The 22,810-nt window shown below is 37.7% G+C and overlaps 1 pseudogene; it reads right to left on the bottom strand.

Annotated features, from left to right (window-relative positions):
* Positions 1-736: 736 nt before the first annotated feature.
* Positions 737-20,619, bottom strand: LOC110572176 (annotated as a pseudogene).
* Between the last annotated feature and the right edge of the window lie 2,191 nt (positions 20,620-22,810).

The raw sequence follows: 22,810 nt of genomic DNA, 5'->3' as shown, positions 1-22,810 counted from the left end.
TGACTACTGGGTGATGTATGGAATTGTTGAATCACTATAAGGTGAACATCTAACACTATTATAACACTCTATGTTTGCTATACTGGAAGATAAAATGAAAGTTTGGAGAAAGAAAATAAACAAAGTAAAAAGATTAAACAATAAAAAATGAATCTTTGGGAATAAAAAATGTAAACTAGGCAAACTTTGCTGTATAAAATTGTGTTATCATATACTCAAAATAAAAACATTCTAGTATTTACTCATCCTTACAGAATATTTTATGAAAATTTTATTTTAAATTATACTGTATCACCAAATTTTTATGTTGTCTTTGGAAGAAACATTTAATAAGGATTATGTATAAAGAAAAAAATTATCTCACTTTGTGAAAAGGAGAAGCTAAATTAGGTTTAATCAATATATTAAATTATTTGGGAATCATTATCAAGAAGTGATGATAAAACTTATTAGGATATATCTCTGTGGAGATATGTTACTAATAAAGGTATTGCAGAAAGTTTATAAAGTTTATAGAAATTTATCAATTATTGGTGTCTAGTTATTATGTTTAAATATTGTATTACACAAAGTAACTACTTTTTCTTAACAAATGATTTATTTCTTGTAAGAAACATTTATTTGGTAAACTATTTTATAGAACTATATCCTAAAGTGAAACAATTTCTTATTTAAACAACAGAAAGCATAATCCAATCTGTCCCCAATCAAAAGGCTACTCCATAACTGAAGTATCTTAAACCCATGAACTGTACTGCTAAAAGAGGGGGGAAAGACACGAAATTTCCACAGGAAAACTGTGTAAATCTGACAGTGGTTAAGCACACATCAGCCAGTACCCAAAAATATTACTGAGCCTGAAAGATTAATGGAAAATCTAAACTTGCTATGAACAATTCTTTGTTCTTAATAAATTTCAGAAATTACTATCTCTTAATTGTGTTGGTACACGTTATGTAATGTAAACTGATAAAATAAAAAAAGTAAAGTGGACTGTATTATTGTCAATCTGATTCTTTATTTTGGTTAACAGCTGGCTTATGTAGTTGGCTGCTCCCATGTTGGGGGCAAAGATATTTACAATTGTTAGATCTTCTTGTTGGATAGACCCTTTAAGAATGATAGAGTGTCCTTCTGTGTCTCTAACTACAGTCTTTAGCTTAAAATTTAATTTGTCTGATATGAGAATTGCTACCCCACTTTCTTTTGAGTTCCATTGGCATGAAAAATTGTTCTCCATCCCCTCACTTTCAGTCTGGAGGTATCTTTAGGTCCAAAATGAGTCACTTATAGACAGCATATGGATGGTTCCTGTCTTTGTATCCAATCTGCAATCCTGTGAAGTTTCATAGGAGCATTTAGGCCCTTCACATTGAGGGTTAGTACTGAAAGATATGTGTTTATTGCCATGCTATTGTCTGTACAGTCCCTGCTTCCATGGATTGTCTCTGTAATTTTCTGGTCCATATTACTCTTGGGGTCTTTCATCTTTTATAGGATCCCCCTCAGTATTTCTTGCAGGGCTGGCTTTGAGGTCACATATTCTTTCAGTTTCTGCCGGTCCTGGAAGCTCTTTATCTCTTGGTCCATTCTGAATGATAGTCTTGCCAGATAAAGTATTCTTAGCTGCATGTTCTTCTCATTTAGTACGTTGAATATGTCTTGCCAGCCCTTTCTGGCTTGCCAGGTCTCTGTGGACAGGTCTGACCTTATTCTGATGTTCGTCCCTCTGTACATAAGGAATCTCTTCCCCCTAACTGCCCTTAGGATGGCTTCCTTAGTTCTAAGATTTGTAAGTTTTACTATTATATGCTAGGGCAGTGGTCTGTTCTTGATCTTGGGAGGGGTCCTCTCTGCCTCTAGGATATGAATGCTTGTTTCATTCCCCACATTAGGAATTTCTCAGCTATGATTTGCTCAAATATATCTTCTAGTCCTCTCTCTTGCTCTCCATCCCCTCAAGGATCCCAGTAATTCTGACACTGGAATGTTTCATGGCATCATTGCTTTCTCTAAGTCTGTTCTCATGGATTTTAAGCTGTTTGTTCCAGGCCTCCTCCTGTTCCTTCCTTTCTATCAGTTTATCTTCTAGATCACTAATTCGTTCTTCTGCCTCATTTACCCTAGCAGTTAGAGTATCTAGTTTAGACTGCATCTCATTCATAGCATTTTTTAAGTTTAGCCTGATTAGCTCTCATTTCTGCCTTAGAGATTCTATGTTGCCATTAATGGTTTTCTCAAGCCTAGTTAATTTCATCATAAGTGTTACCCTGAAGTCTATTTCAGACATCTTTCTTATATCCATATCCATTAGGTCTGTGGGAGAGGCCATTGCCTCTGGTTCTTTTCTTTGTTGGGAGTTCCTTCTTCTAGTCATTCTGTTGAGAGGTGGTTGAGGGGATGTACAGAGTTGAAAATACCAACCACAATCCAGGCAAGGTGCATCCTGGGAAAGTTTGGAGTAATTGGAAGCTACCACCAAAAAAACAACCAAAATGAAACCCAAGAATAAGATTTATAAAGAAAAAAAAGGGGGGGATGAGGGGAAGGGGAGCTATAATCTCTCAATGTGGGCAAGGTAAAGTGTTTCAGTTCTTCCTGGGTGTACTTTGTTCTCTTTGTTAGAGAGCACTACTTCCCAGAGGTGTGGGGAGATTAAAACTAATATATATATAAATAGGTAGTATTGAATAGGGGGAAAAGGACTACTCTGAAGATTATAAAGAATAAAAAGTATAGGTGTGAAAAAGTACAAGTTAAAAAGTTCCTATGGAATATGTTGCATTAAACATCTAGTTGGAATAATAAGTAGGTAAAAAGAAAAAAACAGAGAAGAAACATGAGAAAGAATAAAAAAAGAAAGCTGTATTTAAGTAATACACAGGTCATGAGGCAACACCAGTAGCTCAATATACTATTTTCCCCTAGTGTTGGGGTTTTACAGTTTTATGGGAACCCTCGGGTTTTTGTCCTCTTGTTCTTCCAGCTTGTCTTCTGGGGGAGGGGCCTGCTGCATCGTAGATGGAACTGGAGTGGATTATGTTAAGTGAAGTAAGTCAAGCAGAGAAAGACAATTATCATATGGTTTCACTCATATGTGGAACATAAGCAATAGCATGGAGGACAATAGGGGAAGGGAGGGAAATCCAAAGGGGGAGAAATCAGAGAGGGACATGAACCATGAGAGACTATGGACCCCAAGAAACAATCTGGGAGTTTCAGAGGGGAGGGGTGTGGGCAGAGGGGGTAACAGGGTGGTGGGTATTGAGAGGGCACTTACTGTGATGAGCACTGGGTGTTACACTTAACTAATGAATCACTGAACACTACATAAAAAAACTAATCAGGTACTATACAGTGGCTAACGGAACATAAAAAAAAATGTAAAGTGGACTGGATTTTAAAGCAAATACAGGTAAATTACTAGATATATACAAGAACTTTAAAAGGAGTCTTTAGCTCAAATTTAAAACAAACATTCATGGAGCGCCTGGATGGCTCAGTTGGCAAGTGTCTGTCTTCTGCTCAGGTCATGATCTCAGGTTCCTGGTATTGAGCCCCACATCAGGCTCCCTACTCAGCCAGGGAGTCTGCTTCTCCCACTCTCTGCTCATGCTCTCTATCTCTCTCAAATAAATAAACAATAAAATCTTAAATACAATAAAAAATACAGGACTGGAATCCTCAGAATTTTCTACTGTCTTGAAAATCTCTATTTTCTCTTTATCTGTCCTGAGGCATTCATTTGATCAACAAGATCACTTTGATCTAAAAGATCTTTATCACTAATGACCTCTCTTGATACTTTTACTTCCCTTTCATAAACCTAGATTTTAATAATTCCATTAATTCCTTAAGGTCTAAAATTTTCTTAGATTAATTTAATTGAGACTGACCACCTTGGAAATGATTTTCGTGGATGATCAACTTTTCCAGTGCTCTTTTAGCATCTGCTCTTTCCTCATTTTTCTGATCCATAGTATTTGCTGTGATGAGATGATACACAACAACTGGCTTTGACTGTCCAATTCTATGAGATCTATCCTGAGCTTGAAGTTCAAAGTGGGGGTTCCAATCACTATCATCAATGATAACTGTATTTGCTGCAGTCAAATTAATGCCCAAATCACCAGCTCATGTACAATCAAAAAAGATAAAGAGAAAATGGAGATTTTCAAGATAACTAGAAAATTCTGATGATTCCAGTCCTGAATGTTTGTTTTAAATTTGAGCTAAAAAACGTCTTTTAAAGTACTTGTTTGCATCCAGTAATTTACCTGTATAGGTTTTATTTATTTTTTAAAATATTATTTTATTTTATAATGTTATGTTAGTAACCATACAATACATCATTAATTTTTGATGTGGTGACCCACAATTCATTGTTTTCGTATAGCACCCAGTGTTCCATGCTGTACGTGCCCTCCTTAATAACCATCACTAGGCTAACCCAACCCCCCCCCACAAACACAAAATCGTGTTTGTTTCTGAGTCCATAGTCTCTCACAGTTCATCTCCCCCTCCGATTTCACCCCCTTCCTTTTTCCCTTCCTTCTCCTAATGTCCTCCATGCTATTCCTTATGTTCCACAAATAAGTGAAACCATATGATAATTGACTTTCTCTGCTTAACTTATTTCACTTAGCATAATCTCCTCCAGTCCCATCCATGTGGATGTAAAAGTTGGGTATTCATCCTTTCTGATGGCTGAGTAATATTCCATTGTATATATGGACCACATCTTCTTTATCCATTCATCTGTTGAAGGGCATCTCAGCTCTTTCCACAGTTTGGCTATTGTGGACATTGCTGCTATGAACATTGGGGTGCATTGGCCCTTCTTTTCACTACATCTGTGTCTTTGGGGTAAATATCCAGTAGTTCAATTGCTGGGTCATGGGGTAGCTCTATTTTTAATTTTTGAGGCACCTCCACACCGTTTTCCAAAGGGGCTATACCAACTTGTAATCCCACCAGCAGTGTAAGGGGGTTCCCCCTTCTCCACAACCTCTCCAACATTTAGGTTTTAAAATCCAGATTATCCATTTTACTTTTGTGATTATGCATATTTTTTTCTCTCTGAATAATCCATGGATCAATCAAGCCTGCTAAAGGTTTTTTTTTTTTTTTTGAGAGAGAGAGAGAGAGAAAGAGAGCATGAGCAGGGGGCAGAGCAGAGAAAGAGGTAGGGAGAGAATCTTAAGTAGGATCTAGACCTAGCACAGAACCCAAGGCAGGGCTCAATCTCACAATCCTGACATCATTACTTGAGTGAAAATCAAGAGTTGGAGGCTTAACCACTGAGTCACCCAGATGCCCCGAACTTGAAATTTCTAAAATGACAGTAATCCACTAAAATGTCCAACATTCTTGTCATTAAAAAAATAATAATAATAACAACAAAAAAAAAAACAAAAAACGCAGAAACTTAACCTCTGGCTTTTAGTTCTGGCAGCACTGGACACAAAATTAAAAATTTCCCAGAATTTGTTACAAAATCTTCATCAATCTTAAACTCTTGTGTGATCTGGTCTATAGGATACTCGGTCAAATATGGATGATTACAGCATTTATGAAGGAGCATCATTATATTCTGCACCTTCAGATTAACTTCAGATTGTACAGGGGTGTTCATTTCCACAACAGCCCTTTCTCAGTCTACTTCTGGCCACATTTGACTGGTCAATTTTTCCAGCTCACTAGGGAAATCATCTATTTTGCTATAATTTATTGACTTTCTAGTTTGTCATCTTGGTCATACCGTGGTACTTAGTTAACTGTTCCTTTTTCACTGGATTCAGGTGTGTTTGCAACTGCACCATTCACAATGGCTGTATAAAAGAGTTGTTTCTTTGAAAGTGGTGCATAAATGACTACTTCTCATTTAGGAGGAATTTTAAAAGCAACATCAGATTTTAGTCACCTAGGTAAAAAAGATGTTAGAATCTGGTGCAGCATGTGCAAACACTCTGTTCTCTTTATTTACCAATAATATCTTCTGCAGTTTCAGAAAGACTAGTGATATCATACCAAGATTCAAAGCTTTTCAAGTCACCAAATACATCTGGCAACAAAAAGTTTAGTGATGGCCAAAGTTCTGAAAAATTGTTTTACAAGGGAGTCCCAGGCAAAAGAAGTTTGTTATCTGCACTGATTCATTTTAACTACCTGATCAGATGGCACTTCATATTCTTAATCCAGTGTCCTTCATCTACTATTAAGTATTTCCAATAACTGTGTTGTAAAGTCTTTTGGTGTCTCATGGCTATTTCAAATGAACTAATTACCACAGGATGAATATTCAGTGCCCCTTTTTACTTTTGAATAGTCTTTACACAATTTTCAACATTCCTGCTGGGTCCCATGAAATAATTTAGTAGGAATGTCTGGTGTAAATCTTTAGAATTCAGCCATCTATTTAGGAAGTGTAGACAAAGGACCACAGACAAGAAAAGATCCTTGTAGTCCTCTCTGAATCATTAATGCAATTGTAGCAATACACTGAACTGTCTTTCCCAATCCCATTTCATCTGCTAAAATTCCATTAATTCCGTTTTCCCAAAGTATCCTAAGCCATTCCATGCCTTCCACTTGGTACCATTGCATCACTCTTTCTGGGAGGTGTTCTGTTTGTTGAAATGGTACTCGCTGTTCATGACAATTCTGAACTGGGATGAAAAACAATTTAGTATTCTGCCTAACCATTTGAAACAATCTATATTTAATTATACTATTTGAATCTTCGTTTTTCTGAAGGTCTTTTATACAGAAAAGGACCTTTTATACAGATTAAAAAAGGACCTTTCATTCTCGTTCTCATTTATTTATTTATTTATTTAGCCATGGACAAAATTTCCTCTTTTGCCATTACCTCTGAAATATTGTATGATTCATCTTCTCTTCCTCTCTACTTTCTCATAACTGGATTGTATCCACCTACATCAATGGAATTTTTACCTTAGTAACTTAAAGATTATTTTCATCTCTCCAATTCATCTTTCTTCTTCTGTTCCTCTAGTTGTTGCTGCTCCATTTAGTCAATAAAAAGTTGGAGTAGATCTTGCTTTTTATGTTGAAGTCTACCGTACTGAATGTCCACAGGCTCTCTATCCCATGACATGGGAGTCTTTTCTATCATCCTTCGTTCTCTCTCAAACCTAGCAGCCTCAAGCTTTTCCTCCTCCAGCATGGCTTGGGTAATCACTGCAATCTGCAGTTATTCAACCATATGTGGGGCTAGACCCACTGCTGCTTGCAGGCCACTATGCCAGCATGGCTGGACACGCAGCGTGGAACCAGTCCTCTCTCAGAATCTGTACCACTGCACTCTAAGTCTCACAGCTGCTGCCTGCCCAGCCTTCCTTGCCAAATCCCCAGCCAGGGAAAAATACATGTAACAAATAAGTTCTTTTTTTCGTTGCATATCTTTTTTAAAATTTTTTATTTTATTATATTATGTTAATCACCATATATTACATCATTAGTTTTTGATGTAGTGTTCCATGATTCATTGTTTGTGTATAACACCCAGTGCTCCATTCAATACATGCCCTCTTTAATACCCATCACCAGGCTACCTCATCTCCACACCCCCATCCCCTCTAGAAACCCTGTTTCTTTCCTCAGAGTCCATAATCTCTCCTGGTTCGTCTCCCCCTCCAATTCCCCCCCTTCATTTTTCCCTTCCTACTATCTTCTTCTTTTTTTTTTTTAACATATAATGTATTATTTGTTTCAGAGGCACAGGTCTGTGATTCAACAGTCTTACACAATTCACAACACTCACCATAGCACATACCCTCCCCATTGTCTATCACCCAGACATCCCATCCCTCCACCCCCCATCAATCCAGCAACCCTCAGGTTGTTTCCTGAGATTAAGAATTCCTCATATCAGTGAGATCATATGATACATGTCTTTCTCTGGTTGACTTATTTAGCTCAGCATAAACCCTCCAGTTCCATCTACGTTGTTGCAAATGGCAAGATTTCATTACTTTTGGTGGCTGCATAATATTCCATTGTATATATATACCACTTCTTCTTTATCCATTCATCTGTTGATGGACATCGTGGCTCTTTCCAGAGTTCGGCTATTGTGGACATTGCTGCTATAAACGTCAGAGTGCACGTACCCCTTGGGATCACTACATTTGTATCTTTGGGGTAAATACACAGTAGTGTACTTGCTGGGTCGTATGGTAGCTCTATTTTCAACTTTTTGAGGAACCTCCAGATTGTTTTCCAGAGTGGCTGCACCAGTTTGCATTTCCACCAACAGTGTAGGAGTGTTCCCCTTTCTCCTCATCCCCGCCAACATTTGTCATTTCCTGACCTGTTAATTTTAGCCATTCTGACTGGTGTGAGGTGGTATGTCATTGAGGTTTTGATTTGGATTTCCCTGATGCTGAGTGATGTTGAGCACTTCTTCATGAGTCTGTTGGCCATTTGTATGTCTTCTTTGGAAAAATGTCTGTTCATGTCTTCTGCCCATTTATTGATTGGATCACTTATTCTTTGGGTGTTGAGTTTAATAACTTAAAGGCCCCTACTATTATCGTATTGCTGTTGATGTGTTTCTTTACTTTTGTTATTAATTGGCATATATAATTGGCTGCTCCCATGTTAGAGGCATAGATATTTACAATTGTTAGATCTTCTTGTTGGATAGACCCTTTAAGTAGGATATTCTTCCTCATCTCTTGTTATAGTCTTTGGTGGGGCGCCTGGGTGGCTTAGTTGGTTAAGCGACTGCCTTCGGCTTGGATCATGATCCTGTAGTCCCAGGATTGAGTCCCACATCAGGCTCCCTGCTTAGCAGGGAGTCTGCTTCTCCCTCTGACCCTCCTCCCTCTCATGCTCTCTGTCTCTCATTTAAAATCTTAAAAAAAATTTATTATAGTCTTTGGTTTAAAATCTACTTTGTCTGATATAAGGATTGCCACCCCAGCTTTCTTTTGTTGTCCATTAGCATGGTAAATCATTTCCATCCCCTCACTTTCAATCTGGAGGTGTCTTTGGGTCTCAAATGAGTCTCTTTCAGGCAGTATATCAATGGGTCTTGTTTTTTTTTATCCAATCTGATAGCCTGTGTCTTTTGATTGGGGCATTTAGCCCATTTACATTCAGGGTAACTATTGAACGATGGGAATTTAGTGTCATTGTATTGCCTGTAAGGTGACTGTTACTGTATATTATCTGTGTTCCTTTCTGGCCTATGTTGCTTTTAGGCTCTCTCTTTGCTTAGAGGACCCCTTTCAAGATTTCTTGTAGGGCTCGTTTTGTGCTTGCAAATTCCTTTAGTTTTTGTTTGTCCTGGAAGCTTTTTATCTCTCCTTCTATTTTCAATGACAGCCTAGCTGGATATAGTATTCTTGGCTGCATATTTTTCCTGTTTAGCGCTCTGAATATATCATCCCAGTCCTTTCTGGTCTGCCAAGTCTCTGTGTATAGGTCTGTTGCCAATCTAATGTTTCTATCATTGTAGGTTACAGATCTCTTGTCCTGAGCTGCTTTCAGGATTTTCTCTTTGTCTCTGAGACTCGTAAGTTTTACTAGTAGATGTTGGGGTGTTGACATTTTTTTATTGATTATGAGGGGAGTTTTCTATGCCTTCTGGATTTTGATGCCTATTTCCTTCCCCAAATTATGGAAGTTCTCTGATATAATTTGTTCCAATATACCTTCTGCCCCCTCTCTCTTTCTTCTTCTTCTGGGATCCCAAATATTCTAATATAGTTTAGTCTTATGGTATCACTTATCTCTCAAATTCTGCCCTCGTGATTCAGTAGCTGTTTATCTCTCTTTTTCTCAGCTTCTTTATTTTCCATCATTCGGTCTTCTATATCACTGATTCTCTCTTCTGCCTCATTTATCCTAGCAGTTAGAGCCTCCATTTTTTATTGCATCTCACTTTTTGATTTCGACTTGGTTAGATTTTAGTTCCTTTATTTCTCCAGAAAGTGTTTCTCTAATATCTTCCATGCTTTTTTCAAATCCAGCTAATATCTTCATAATCGTCATTCTGAACTCTAGTTCCAACATCTTACTAATGTCCTTATTGATTAGGTCCCTGGCAGTTGGTACTGTCTCGTTCTTTTTTTTGAGGTGATTTTTTCCATCTTGTCATTTTGTCCAGAGGAGAATAGATGAATGAGAGAACAAAATGCTAACAGGGTAACAACAACCCCAGAAAAATATACACTAAACAAATCAGAAGAGACCTGAGACCAGAGAAAAAGAAAGGGAAGGAAAGAAAGACAGAAAAAAAAAAAGAACAAGAAGATTAAAAAAAGAATATGATCAAATATTGTCAGGCTGGTGCATAGACCAGTGCTACACACAAGATTTTGCACGTATTTTGGTCTGTTAGAAGAAACTGCCTCCCAAAATTTTAAAGAAAGAAAAGCTTTTATATGTACAAAAATGACTGTAAAGATGAAAATTATAGAAGATTTTATAAAAGGAATTGGTAAGATAAGAAGGTGGTTGAAAAAAGAAAGGAGAAATTTAAAGAAAAGGGGCGTGATTGTGATCAGGCAGGAGACTAGAACAAAGCTATACACTAGAGATTTAGGGTATATTTTGTCTATTAGAAGAAACTGTATCCCAAAATTTCAAAGAGAGAACAATTAAGATATATATATACCAAAAATAAGGTTAACTACTATGAAGGGACAGAATATGACTCTAAAAATGAAAAATAAATAAGATTTTAAAAAAGGGATTGATAAGGTGTTGGTTGAAAAGGGGAAAAAGAAAAGAAAAAAAGAAAATTAAAAAAAAAATAACCTTGAAAGACTAAAGAATCAGGGGGGAAAAAGCCATGAATTCTATGTGCTGTATTTCCCTAGTGCTGGCGTTCTGCCGTTCTCATTGATCAGTAAACTTGGTCTTGGCTGGCTGTTCTTGCTGATTTTCTGGGCAAGGGGTCTGTTGCAGTGGTTCTCAAATGTCTTTGCCTAAGGCGGAATTGCCCTGCCCTTGCCAGGGGCCAGGCTAAGTAATCTGCTCGGGTTTGCTTTCGGTAGGTTTTGTTCCCTGCAAGCTTTCCATACAGATGTGGAGGACAAGAGTGAAAATGGCAGCCTCCCAATCTCTGCCCTGGAGGAGCCAGGAACTTGGGCCCCACTCCTCAGTGAGCCCCCAGAGTAAAGCAGTCAATCACTCCTTTCTTCCCGGTCTTAGGCCGCACTCCGTGCTCACCCAGCCTGTGACTGAGCATTTCTATCTCTGGCACACGACCCCGCTTGGAGTCTCCAAACCCAGCAGATTCCTGCAGAGTGCTCACACGCCACTCCTCCTGGGGGAGGAAGGGGAGTCTCCCCAGATCTGCCACTTGTTCGGACCCTGCTTGAAGAGCAGTGGCTGACTGTGCCACAGATCATGGTTTATGGCAACCCCAAGCTGAGAGCCCACTCCGTGGCTCCATCTTTGCAGCTGGCTTCCCTGCTCTAATACCTGGGAGCTCTGATGCACTTTGGCACCCCCAATCTTTCTGTGACCACAAGGGTCCTGAGACCACACTGTCCCAGTGAGGGTTCCATCCCCTGCTTAGCCGCTGGAGAGACATCCCTCAGCGAACCAGACTTCTAAAAGTTCCAGTTTTGTGCTCCACCGCTCTATCACTTGCCAGTAGCGGCTGATGGAGGCTCCCTCCCCCCGCCGTCTATCTTCCCAAATATCAGCTCTGATTCACTTCTCTGCACATCCTACCTTCCAGAAAGCGGTCACTTTTCTGTTCAGAGAGTTATTGCTATTCTTTTCTTCTATCTCCTGTTGAGTTCATAAGTGTTCAGAATGGTTTGATCCTTATCTAGTGAATTCCCGGGATCAAACGAAATTTAGGTCTCCTACTCCTCTGCCATCTTGCTCCTCCCTTAACAAATAAGTTCTTATTAGAAATTTAACAAAGACCCATTTGTTTTAGTTTTATTGAGAATGAATGGATATATATCACTGCATGTTCTCTAAAGATTTTATTTTTAAGTAATCTCTACACCCAGCATGGGGCTCAAACTCACAATCATGAGATCAATAGTTGAATGGTCTACTGACTGAGCCAGCCAGTTGCCCCTATCACTGTATAATTTTAATGCGTAGAGCATGATGGTTTGATTTACATATATCATGAAATGATAACCACAATAGGTTCGGCTAACATTCCATCTTCTCATATAGATACAATAAAAGGAAAAACTGAAGAAAAAAGAAAAATTGTCCTTGTAATAAGATTTCTTAAGATTTACTCTAACAAATTTCCTATATATCCCACAGCAGTATTAGCTCCAGTCATTATGTTGTACATTGCACACCCATGGCATATTTATCTTGTAAAATAACAAAATTTAACTGAGTAAACTTTTTGTTTGAGTATAGTTTACACATGGTGTTACATTATTTTCAGGTGTACAACATAGTGATTCAACAATTTTATAAATTATGCTGTGCTCACCAGTAGTGTAGCTATCATCTGTCACCATAAAACACCATTACAATATTATTAACTATATTCCCCATACGTTTGTTCCATTACGTCCAATCTTGAACCAACCAATGAAATGTCTTATTTTCCTTTTTAAAAGTTAGGGACAGAGTTAGATTTACTCCTAGACTAAAATAAAAGGATTTACTCTTCCCCCTTAACAAAGACCTGGAGATAGAGATGAAGGTATTATCTTTCCAAGTCAATGCCAGAGTAAAGGAAAGGAAAAAAGGAAAAGGAGTTTAATGTTCATTTGAATTTGAAGTCTTGATTCATCATCTTTGGTGGCAGCAGTCAATGCTGATATAAGTTACTTCTCATCCTCATTAACTTAATTTAGAGATCTCAAGGATCTTTTAGATTTGCAGCAATGTCTGTGGACTGGATTATTTGGTAAGGTGCTTTTCAATGGGTCACAAGACTATCTTCCTCTGATGATGTTTGAGAATACCAGTCACCAAGCTCTTGACTATGACTGTCAGATTCCTTTGAATAGAATTAAGAAAGGCTTCTTTAACCTGTTGGTGACAGGCTTGATCATAACGTATTAGAGACTTACAGAAGCAGATTATACTTGCATAAGGCAGCAAGAAATCAGAATGTTGAATACTGGCAGAATTTCAAGAATTTCTTCGGTTTTTGTTAATGCTCCTGTGATTTGTCCAGTCAAGTGGGTGGCTCAATCATTGGATATAGGGGAAAGTTCAATTCAAGTGGGAAACACAATTTTAAACTTTTTTTTTTTTTTAACTGTGAGGCCATCTGCTTTCCAGGAAGGAAAGTCTATCCCATCTGGAAAATATATAACAACAAGAACATATTGAAAACCCATACAAAGTGGCAGTAAAATGAAGTCCAGCTACAGGTAATTAAAGGGCCAAGAAGGAAGTGTGAAGTCTCTAGGAACAATCAAACATTTTTTTCCAGGATTATGAACCAAACAGGTCAGACATGGCTGGTTGACGGTTTCTGCAATTTCGTAGAAGTCTCTACAGCAATGTCTATTCATAATCTGAGTCATCTTAAATGCACTATTGTAGGTCAAGGAATGTAAAACAACAACAGTAACAACAACAACATAAAAATATGGGGTTTTCCAGGGATCTAGGAAGAACTTGTGGCCGTCTTGATTCCCATTGTCCCAAGTGTTTCTTAGTTTACAGTCATTGTTTGCCCACCTTTATTTCTGATTCAAAAGCAGACTGTTGTCATGTTAAAAGGACATCAAGATGGCAAAAGTCTGACAATGATGAGGAATTTCTTGCATAAGGACAATGGACTTTATCCATGTGTGTCACAGTCTTACAAATACAATATAGAGAAAACAGTATAATTTATTTAACAATGTTTTCCATGTATTTTACATGTCAAATAAGGTTAATTAGTTCAACAAATTATTTGGAATATTGAAGGTAAAAAAAATAAACAAAAATTTAGAATTTGAGTTTGGGAAGTTTGTCAAAAATATCGAAAAGATTGGAGAGCCTGAGGGGCTCAGTGGGTTGGAGTGTACTACTTCTTGATTTGGGGACATGTCATGATCTCAGGTATGTGTGATCAAACCCCACATTGGGCTGGGTGCTTGGCATGGAGCCTTCTTTTTTTTTAATTTTTTTATTGTTATGTTAATCACCATACATCATTAGTTTTAGATGTAGTGTTCCATGATTCATTGTTTGTGCGTAACATCCAGTGCTCCATGAAGAACGTGCCCTCTTTAATACCCATCACCAGGCTAACCCATCCTCCCACCTCCCTCCCCTCTAGAAACCTCAGTTTGTTTTTCAGAGTCCATCATCTCTCATGGTTCATCTCCCCCTCCAATTTCCCCCCTTCATTCTTCCCCTCCTGCTATCTTCTTATCATTATTTTTTTCCTTAACATATATTGCATTATTTGTTTCAGAGGTACAGATCTTTGATTCAACAGTCTTGCACAATTCACAGCACTCACCATAGCACATACCCTCCCCAGTGTCTATCACCCAGCCCCCCCAACCCTCCCACCCCACCCCCTAATCCAGCAACCCTCAGTTTGTTTCCTGAGATTAAGAATTCCTCATATCAGTGAGGTCATATGATACATGTCTTTCTCTGATTGACTTATTTGGCTTAGCATAACACCCTCCAGTTCCATCCACATCATTGCAAATGGCAAGATCTCATTCTGATTGATGGCTGCATAATATTCCATTGTATATATATACCACATCCTCTTTATCTATTCATCTGTTGATGGACATCTTGGCTCTTTCCACCGTTTGGCTATTGTGGACATTGCTGCTATAAACATCAGGGTGCACGTACCCTTTTGGATCCCTACTTTTGTAACTTTGGGGTAAATACCCAGTAGTGCAATTGCTGGACCATATGGTAGCTCTATTTTCAACTTTTTAAGGAACTTCCAAACTGTTTTCCAGAGTGGTTGCACCAGCTTGCATTCCCACCAACAATGTAGGAGGGTTCCCCTTTCTGGCATGGAGCCTTCTTGGGATTCTCTCTCTCTCTCCCTCTGCCCTCCACCCTCCCTCCCTGTCTAAAAACAAATTAAAAAGATGAGGGTTTTTTTTTGTATATTTTTAAGGCATACACTTATTGTGATGAGCACCATGTATTGTATATAAGTGTTGAATCACTAAATTGTACACCTGAAACTGATATTTCACGGTATGTCAACTACCTGGAATTCAAATAAAAACTACATATGCCATCCTGATCAAAATTATAATGGCATTTTTTTCAAAGTGCTGTAACAAACAATCCTGATATTTGTATGGAATCAGAAAAGACCCCGAATCACCAAGGAAATGTTGAGAAAGAAAACCAAAGCTAGGGGCATCACGTTGCCTGATTTCAAGCTATATTACAAAGCAGTGATCACCAAGACAGCCATGGTACTGGCACAAAAACAGACATATAGACCAATGGAACAGAATAGAGAACCCAGATATGGACCCTCACCTCTATGGTCAAATAATCTTCGACAAAGCAGGAAAATCTATGCAATGGAAAAAAGACACTCTCTTCAATAAATGGTGCTGGGAAAATTGGACAGCCACACGCAGAAGAATGAAACTCGACCATTCTCTAACACCATACACAAAGATAAACTCAAAATGGATGAAAGACCTCAATGTGAGACAGGAATCCATCAAAATCTTAGAGGAGAACATAGGCAGTAATCTCTTTGACATCAGCCACAGCAACTTCTTCCAAGATACATCTCCAAAGGCAAGTGAAACAAAAGCAAAAATAAACTTTTGGGACTTCATCAGGATAAAAAAATCTTCTGCACAGCAAAGGAAACAGTCAACAAAACAAAGAGGCAACCCACAGAATGGGAGAAGATGTTTGCAAATGACACTACAGATAAAGGGCTGGAATCCAAGACCTATAAAGAACTTCTCAAACACAACACCCAAAAAACAAATAATCAAGTCAAAAAATGGGCAGAAGACATAAACAGACACTTCCCCAAAGAAGACATACAAATTGCTAACAGACACATGAAAAAATGTTCATCATCATTACCATCAGGGAAATTCAAATCAAAACCACAATGAGATACCAGCTTACACCAGTTAGAATGGCAAAAATTGACAAGGCAAGAAACAACAAATTTTGAAGAGGTTGTGGAGTAAGGGGAACCCTCTTACACTGTTGGTGGGAATGCAAGTTGGTACAGCCACTTTGGAAAACAGTGTGGAGGTGCCTCAAAGAATTAAAAATAGAGTTACTCTTTGACCCAGCAATTGCACTACTGTGTATTTACCCCAAAGACACAGATGTAGGGAAAAGAAGGGCCATGTGCACCCCAATGTTCATAAGGACAATGTCCACAATAGCCAAACTGTGGAAAAAGCCAAGATGCCCTTCAACAGGTGAATGGATAAAGAAGATGTGGTCCATATATACAATGGAATATTACGCAGCCATCAGAAATACCCAACATTTACATCAACATGGATGGGACTTGAGGAGATTATGCTAAGTGAAATAAGTCAGGCAAAGAAAGTCAATAATCATATGATTTCACTTATTTGTGGAACATAAGGGATAGCATGGAGGACATTAGGAGAAGGAAGGGAAAAATGAAGTGGGGGAAATCAGAGGGAAAGATGAACCATGAGAGATTGGACTCTGAGAAACAAACTGAAGTTTTAGGGGGAGGGTGAGGGGATGCGTTATCCCAGTGATGGGTATTAAGGAGGGCACGTACTGCATGGAGCACTAGGTGTTATACAAAAATAATGAATCATGGATCACTACATCAAAAATTAATGATGTATTGTATGGTGACTAACATAACATAATGAAATAAAATAACAAAACGAAAGAAAACAGGGGCGCCTGGGTAGCTCAGTTGTTAAGCGTCTGCCTTCGGCTCAGGTCATGATCCCAAGGTCCTGGGATTGAGCCCCGCATCAGGCTCCCTGCTCCATGGGAAGCCTGCTTCTTCCTCTCCCACTCCCCCTGCTTGTGTTCCCTCTTTTGCTGTGTCTCTCTCTGTCAATTAAATAAATAAAATCTTTAATTAAAAAAATACATATAATTATTATTTAAGCAAAACTAAAAAAAATTAAATAAAATTGTTTTAAAGTATTTTCCTAAATAGGATCACAGATAATCATGAAATGTAAAAAAAAAAAAAAGGTAAAAAAAAAATCTTTCACTATCTGTTATCAAAATTAGACCAAAAGTTAAAAAAAAAAAATTCCTTTTAACAGAGAAACAACCAAATTCTCATTTTGCTTCAGCTCATTTTTATATTAAAACTCATATTTTAGATAAATGTATTTTAATTTTAGACAGCTTGACTACACATTAAAATTTATTTTCAAAGTTTTATTTTCTATAAAACTTCTACAACTTTCTTTTTTACATTCTAATATGGTCCTATGTTTTATTTTCTCTTTAAAGCAACTTCATTTTAAAATAAAATTCCTTTTTTTTTATCAACAATAAAATGGAGTCTCCACCATTCATACTTACCTGGCATATAGAGATGTTTCACTTATTAGTAATAGGAGTTTCAATTATTGCATATGTTAATTTTTTTAACTTGTGAAACCCTAATTTCCAGTAAAAACTTAGTAATCAATTGTGAACTGTTGTATCTGCATTTGTATTTGCAAATTTATTAATACATTTTAAAATTTCTAGAAACATGCTTACACAGCAAAGGAAACAGTCAACAAAACTAAAAGACAACCTATAGAATGGGAGAAAATATTTACAAATATCTTATCAGGTAAAGGGCTAGTGTTGAAAACCTATAAAGAACTTATCGAACTCAACACCCAAAAACAAATCCAGTCAAGAAATGGGCAGAAGACATGAACAGACATTTCTCCAAAGAAGACATGTAATAGGCTAACAAACACATGAAAAAATGTTCAACATCACTTGGCATCAGGGAAATTCAAATCAAAACCACAATGAGATACCACCTCACACCAGTCACAACTCAGGAAACAACAGATGTTGGCACTACAGCTACCCTATGGCATAACAGTTGCACTACTACAGAGAAAGGGGAAACCTTTTACAGTGTTGGTGAGAATGCAAAGTGATGCAGGCACTCTGGAAAACAGTATGGAGGTTCCTCAAAAAGTTAAAAATATAGCTACCTTATGAGCCAGCAACTGCACTATTAGGTATTTATCCAATTGGATAAATATTTATCAAAGGGCCACATGCACCCCAATGTTTATAGCAGCAATGTCCAGAATAGCCTAACTATGGAAAGAGTCCAGATGTCCATCAAGAGTTGAATGGATAAAGAAGATGTGGTGTATATATACAATGGAATATTACTCAGCCATCACAAAGAATGAAATCTTGCCATTTCCAGTGACATGGATGGAACTAGAGGGTATTATGCTAAGTGAAATTAGTCAGTCAGAGAAAGAGAAATACCATGTGATTTCACTCATATATGGAATTTAAGAAACAAAACATGAACACAAGGGAAGGGAAGGAAAAATAAAATAAGATGAAAACAGAAAGGAGGCAAACCATAAGAGACTCTTAACTATAGGAAACAAACTGATGACACCTTCTTTTCACTACATTCTAGTACTATACTGAACAATAGTGGTGAGAGTGGGAATCCCTGTCATGTTCCTGACCTTAAGGGAAAAGATCTCACTTTTTCCCCATTGAGAATGATATTTGCTGTGGGCTTTTCATAGATGGCTTTATGATATTGAGGTATGTTCCCTCTATCCCTATACTGTGAAGAGTTTTAATCAAGAAAGGATGCTGTAGGGGCGCCTGGGTGGCTCAGTCGTTAAGCGTCTGCCTTCAGCTCAGGTCATGATCCCAGGGTCCTGGGATTGAGCCCCACATTGGGCTCCCTGCTTGGCAGGAAGCTTGCTTCTCCCTCTCCCACTCCCCCTGCTTGTGATCCCTCTCTCACTGTGTCTCTCTCTGTCAAATAAATAAATAATTTAAAAAAAAAGATGCTGTATTTTGTCAAATGCTTTTTCTGCATCAATTGAGAGGATCACATGGTGTCATCAGGGAAATACAAATCAAAACCACAATGAGACACCACCTTCACCAGTTGGAATGGCTAAAATTAACAAGACAGGGAACAACAAATGGAGGCGATGATGTGAAGAAAGGAGAACACTCTGACACTGTTGTGTGGAATGCAAGCTGGTACAGCCACTCTGGAAAACAGTATGGAGGTTCCTAAGGAAGTTAAAAATACAGCTACCCTATGACATAACAGTTGCACTACTGGGTATTTACCCCAAAGGTACAGAGGTAGTGAAAAGAAGGGCCACTTGCACCCCAATGTAAATAGCAGCAATGTCCACAATAGCCAAACTGTGGAAGGAGCCAAAATGTCCTTCAACAGATAAATGGACAAAGAAGATGTGGTTCACATATACAATGGAATATTACTCAGCCATCAGAAAGGATGAATACCTACAATTTACATTGACATGGATGGAACTAGAGGGTATTATGCTAAGTGAAGTCAATCAGAGAAAGACAATTGTCATATGGTTTCACTTACCTGTGGAACATAAGAAATAGCACAGAGGATCATAGGGGAAGGGAGGGAAAACTGAATGGAAAGAAGTCATAGAGGGAACCAAACCATGAGACTCTTGACTCCAGGAAACAAACTGAGGGTTCTGGAAAGGGCAATGGGTGGGGTGATGGGGTAAGTGGGTTATGGGCATTAAAGATGGCATGTGATGTAATTTGCACTGGGTGTTATACACAAATAATGAATCATTGAACACTACACAAAAAACTAATGATGTACTAATTGAATTTAAATTTTAAAAAATGGATTGTTTCAGGAATGATGGCTTTCCCTTAGTGGAAAAACAGGATGTCTTGTCATGCAGATTACTTCATTTTTGGAGAGGAGGAATGGAGATGCCCTATGTGGCAGACTCATCAGCACTGATTGAAAAATTCCCAGCTGACCAGTTTAAGATGACATTTCTAGGGGAGGTTGAAATTGCAATTCGATTATGTATTAAGGTTCAGATTTGCAACTTGATCTAAGTGACAACATTTTGGACTTGTGTGTGTGTGTGTGTGTTTTAACAATCTTATAACTGGCAGTTTGTACCTCTTAATCCACCTCCTTTGCCCTCCCTCAGCTCCTCACTTCTGATAACCATAAGTCTGATCTCTTTTACAATTCATTTGCTGTTTTGGTTTATTTGTTTTTTTTAAATTCCACATATAAGTGAGACCATATAGTATTTGTTTTTCTCTCTCTTAACTTGTTTCACTCAGCATAATGCCTTCAAGTTTCATCCATGTTGCTGCAAATGACAGGATATCCTTGTTATTTTTATGGCTGAAAAATATTCCATTATATATATATCACATTTATCAATTCATCCATCAATGAACACTTAGGTCGTTTACACATCTTGTTTATTGTAAATAATGCTGCTAATAAACATGGTGGTGCAGATATCTTTTCATATTAGTGTTTTTGTTTCCTTTGCATATATTCCCAGTGTGAAATTGCTGGGGCATACGCAGTTTTTTTGAGGATCTTCAGTACAGTTTTCCACAGTGGCTGTACCAATTTACAATCCAACCAACATTGCATAATGGTTCTCTTACCTCCACATCAATGTGAGCATTTGTCATCTTTTGTCTTTTGGATAATGGCCATTCTAAAAAGTATTAGCTTATATCTCAGTGTGATTTTTAAAAATATTTTATTTATTTGACAGAGAGAGACACAGCGAGAGACAGAACACAAGCAGGGGGAGTGGGAGAGGGAGAAGCAGGCTTTCTGCCGAGCAGGGAGCCCGATGTGGGGTTCGATCCAAGGACCCTGAGATCATGACCGGAGCCAAAGGCAGACGCTTAACGACTGAGCCACCCAGGTGCCCCTATCTCAGTGTGATTTTAATTTGCATTTCCTTAATGACTAGTGATGTTGAGTGTATTTTCATGTACTTTTTTGGGCTTTCATATATCTTCTTTGGAGAAACATTTGTTTAGATCTTTGCCCATTTTTAAATTGGGTTATTTGTTGTTGTTCTTACTACTGAATTCTATGAGTCATTTATATATTTTAGGCGTGAACCTCTTGTCAGGTGTTTGGTGTGCAATTTTTTTTCCCCACTCTGTAGTTTTGTTTTGTTTTTTTTCACATTGTTGATGGTTTCTTTTGCTGTGCAGAAGCTTTGTAGCTTTATTTAGTCCCACTTGTTTAGTGTTTTGTTTTGTTTTTGCTTCTGCTTTAGGTGTCATCCAAAAAATTATTACTCAGACCCAACTTAAGGAGTTTTTATTTCTATGTTTTCTTATAGGATTTGCATGGTTTTGGGTCTTATGATTAAGGTTTTCATCTATTTCAAGTTAATATTTTGAGTGGTATAAGACGGATCCAATTTTATTCTTTTATGTGTGACTATCCAATTATCTCAGCACCATTTATTAAAGATGAGGTATTTTCTCCATTGAATATACCTGGCTCTCTGTTGAAATATTAGTTGGCTGTGTATGCTTGGGTTTGTTTCTTGAACATGGGATCCCTTTCCATTTATTCCTCTCTTCTTCAATTTCTTTTATCAGTGTCGTAGTTTTCACTGTAGAGATGTTGCAACTTCTTAGTTGACTTTATTTCTAAGTATTTTACTCTTTTTGATTCTTTTGTAAATGGTATTAATTTCTTTTTACCAGAAAATTTGTTGTGAATGTCTAAAAATCCTACTGATTTATTTTAATATTGTATCCTGTAACATTACTGAATTCATTAATTATGTCTAACAATTTAAGTTGCATCTTTAGGATTTTCTATATATAAAATAATGTCACTGCAAATAAAGACAATTTTACTTCTTCCTCTCCAATTCTGATATATATTTTTTTTCTTTTGTGGCTTCTGGGGCTAGAACTTACAATACTACATTGAGTAGGATTTCTTTTTTCTTATCTTTCTTCTGCGGTTAAAATTTCTAGTACTATAGTAGAATAGATGTTGTGACAGTTTCTTGTTCCTGATCTCAGAGGAAAAGTTTCACCCTTTCACCATTGAGTATTATATTAGCTGAGGCCTTGTCATATATGACTTTATTACATGGAGCTGTGTTCTTTCTATGCCTAATTTCTTAAGAGTTTTTATCATGAATGAATATTAAATTTTGTCAAATTCTTTTTCTGTGTCTATTGAGGCAGTAATATACTTATTTTTCCTTCCATTCTGTTAATGTGATGTATCGCATTATTTTATATGGATGTGTTGAACCAGGCTTGCATCCCAGGGATAAATTCTACTTGATCATAGTAAATGATTTTTTAAATATGCTGCTGAATTAGGTTTGCTAGGGATGCCTGGGTGACTCAGTCAGTTAAGCATCTGCCTTCAGCTCAGGTCTTTATCCTGGGGTCCTGGGATGGAGTCCCACATCGGGCTCCCTGCTGCTTCTCCCTCTGCCTCTGCCTATCTCTCTCTCTGTATCTCACAAATAAATAAATAAAATATTTTTAAAAAATAATTAGGTATGCTAATGTTTTTATTTTTTAATTTTATTATATTATGTTAGTCACCATACAATACATCATTAGTTTTTGATGTGGTGATCCACGATCCATTGTTTTCATATAACACCTAGTGCTCCATGCAGTATGTGCCCTCTTTAATACCCATCACCAGGCTAACCCATTCCCCCACCCCCTCCCCTATAAAACCCTCAGTTTGTTTCTCAGAGTCCATAGTCTCTCATGGTTCCTTTCTCCCTCTGATTCCCACCCCCTTCATTTTTCCCTTCCTTCTCCTAAGGTCCTCCATGCTATTCCATATGTTCCACAATAAGTGAAACTATATGAT

The sequence above is a fragment of the Neomonachus schauinslandi genome, chromosome 9 (assembly GCF_002201575.2).
Source record: "Neomonachus schauinslandi chromosome 9, ASM220157v2, whole genome shotgun sequence".
Lineage (NCBI taxonomy): Eukaryota > Metazoa > Chordata > Mammalia > Carnivora > Phocidae > Neomonachus > Neomonachus schauinslandi.
Note: the sequence above shows the minus strand (reverse complement) of the source record. Positions and strands in the feature narration are given on the sequence as shown.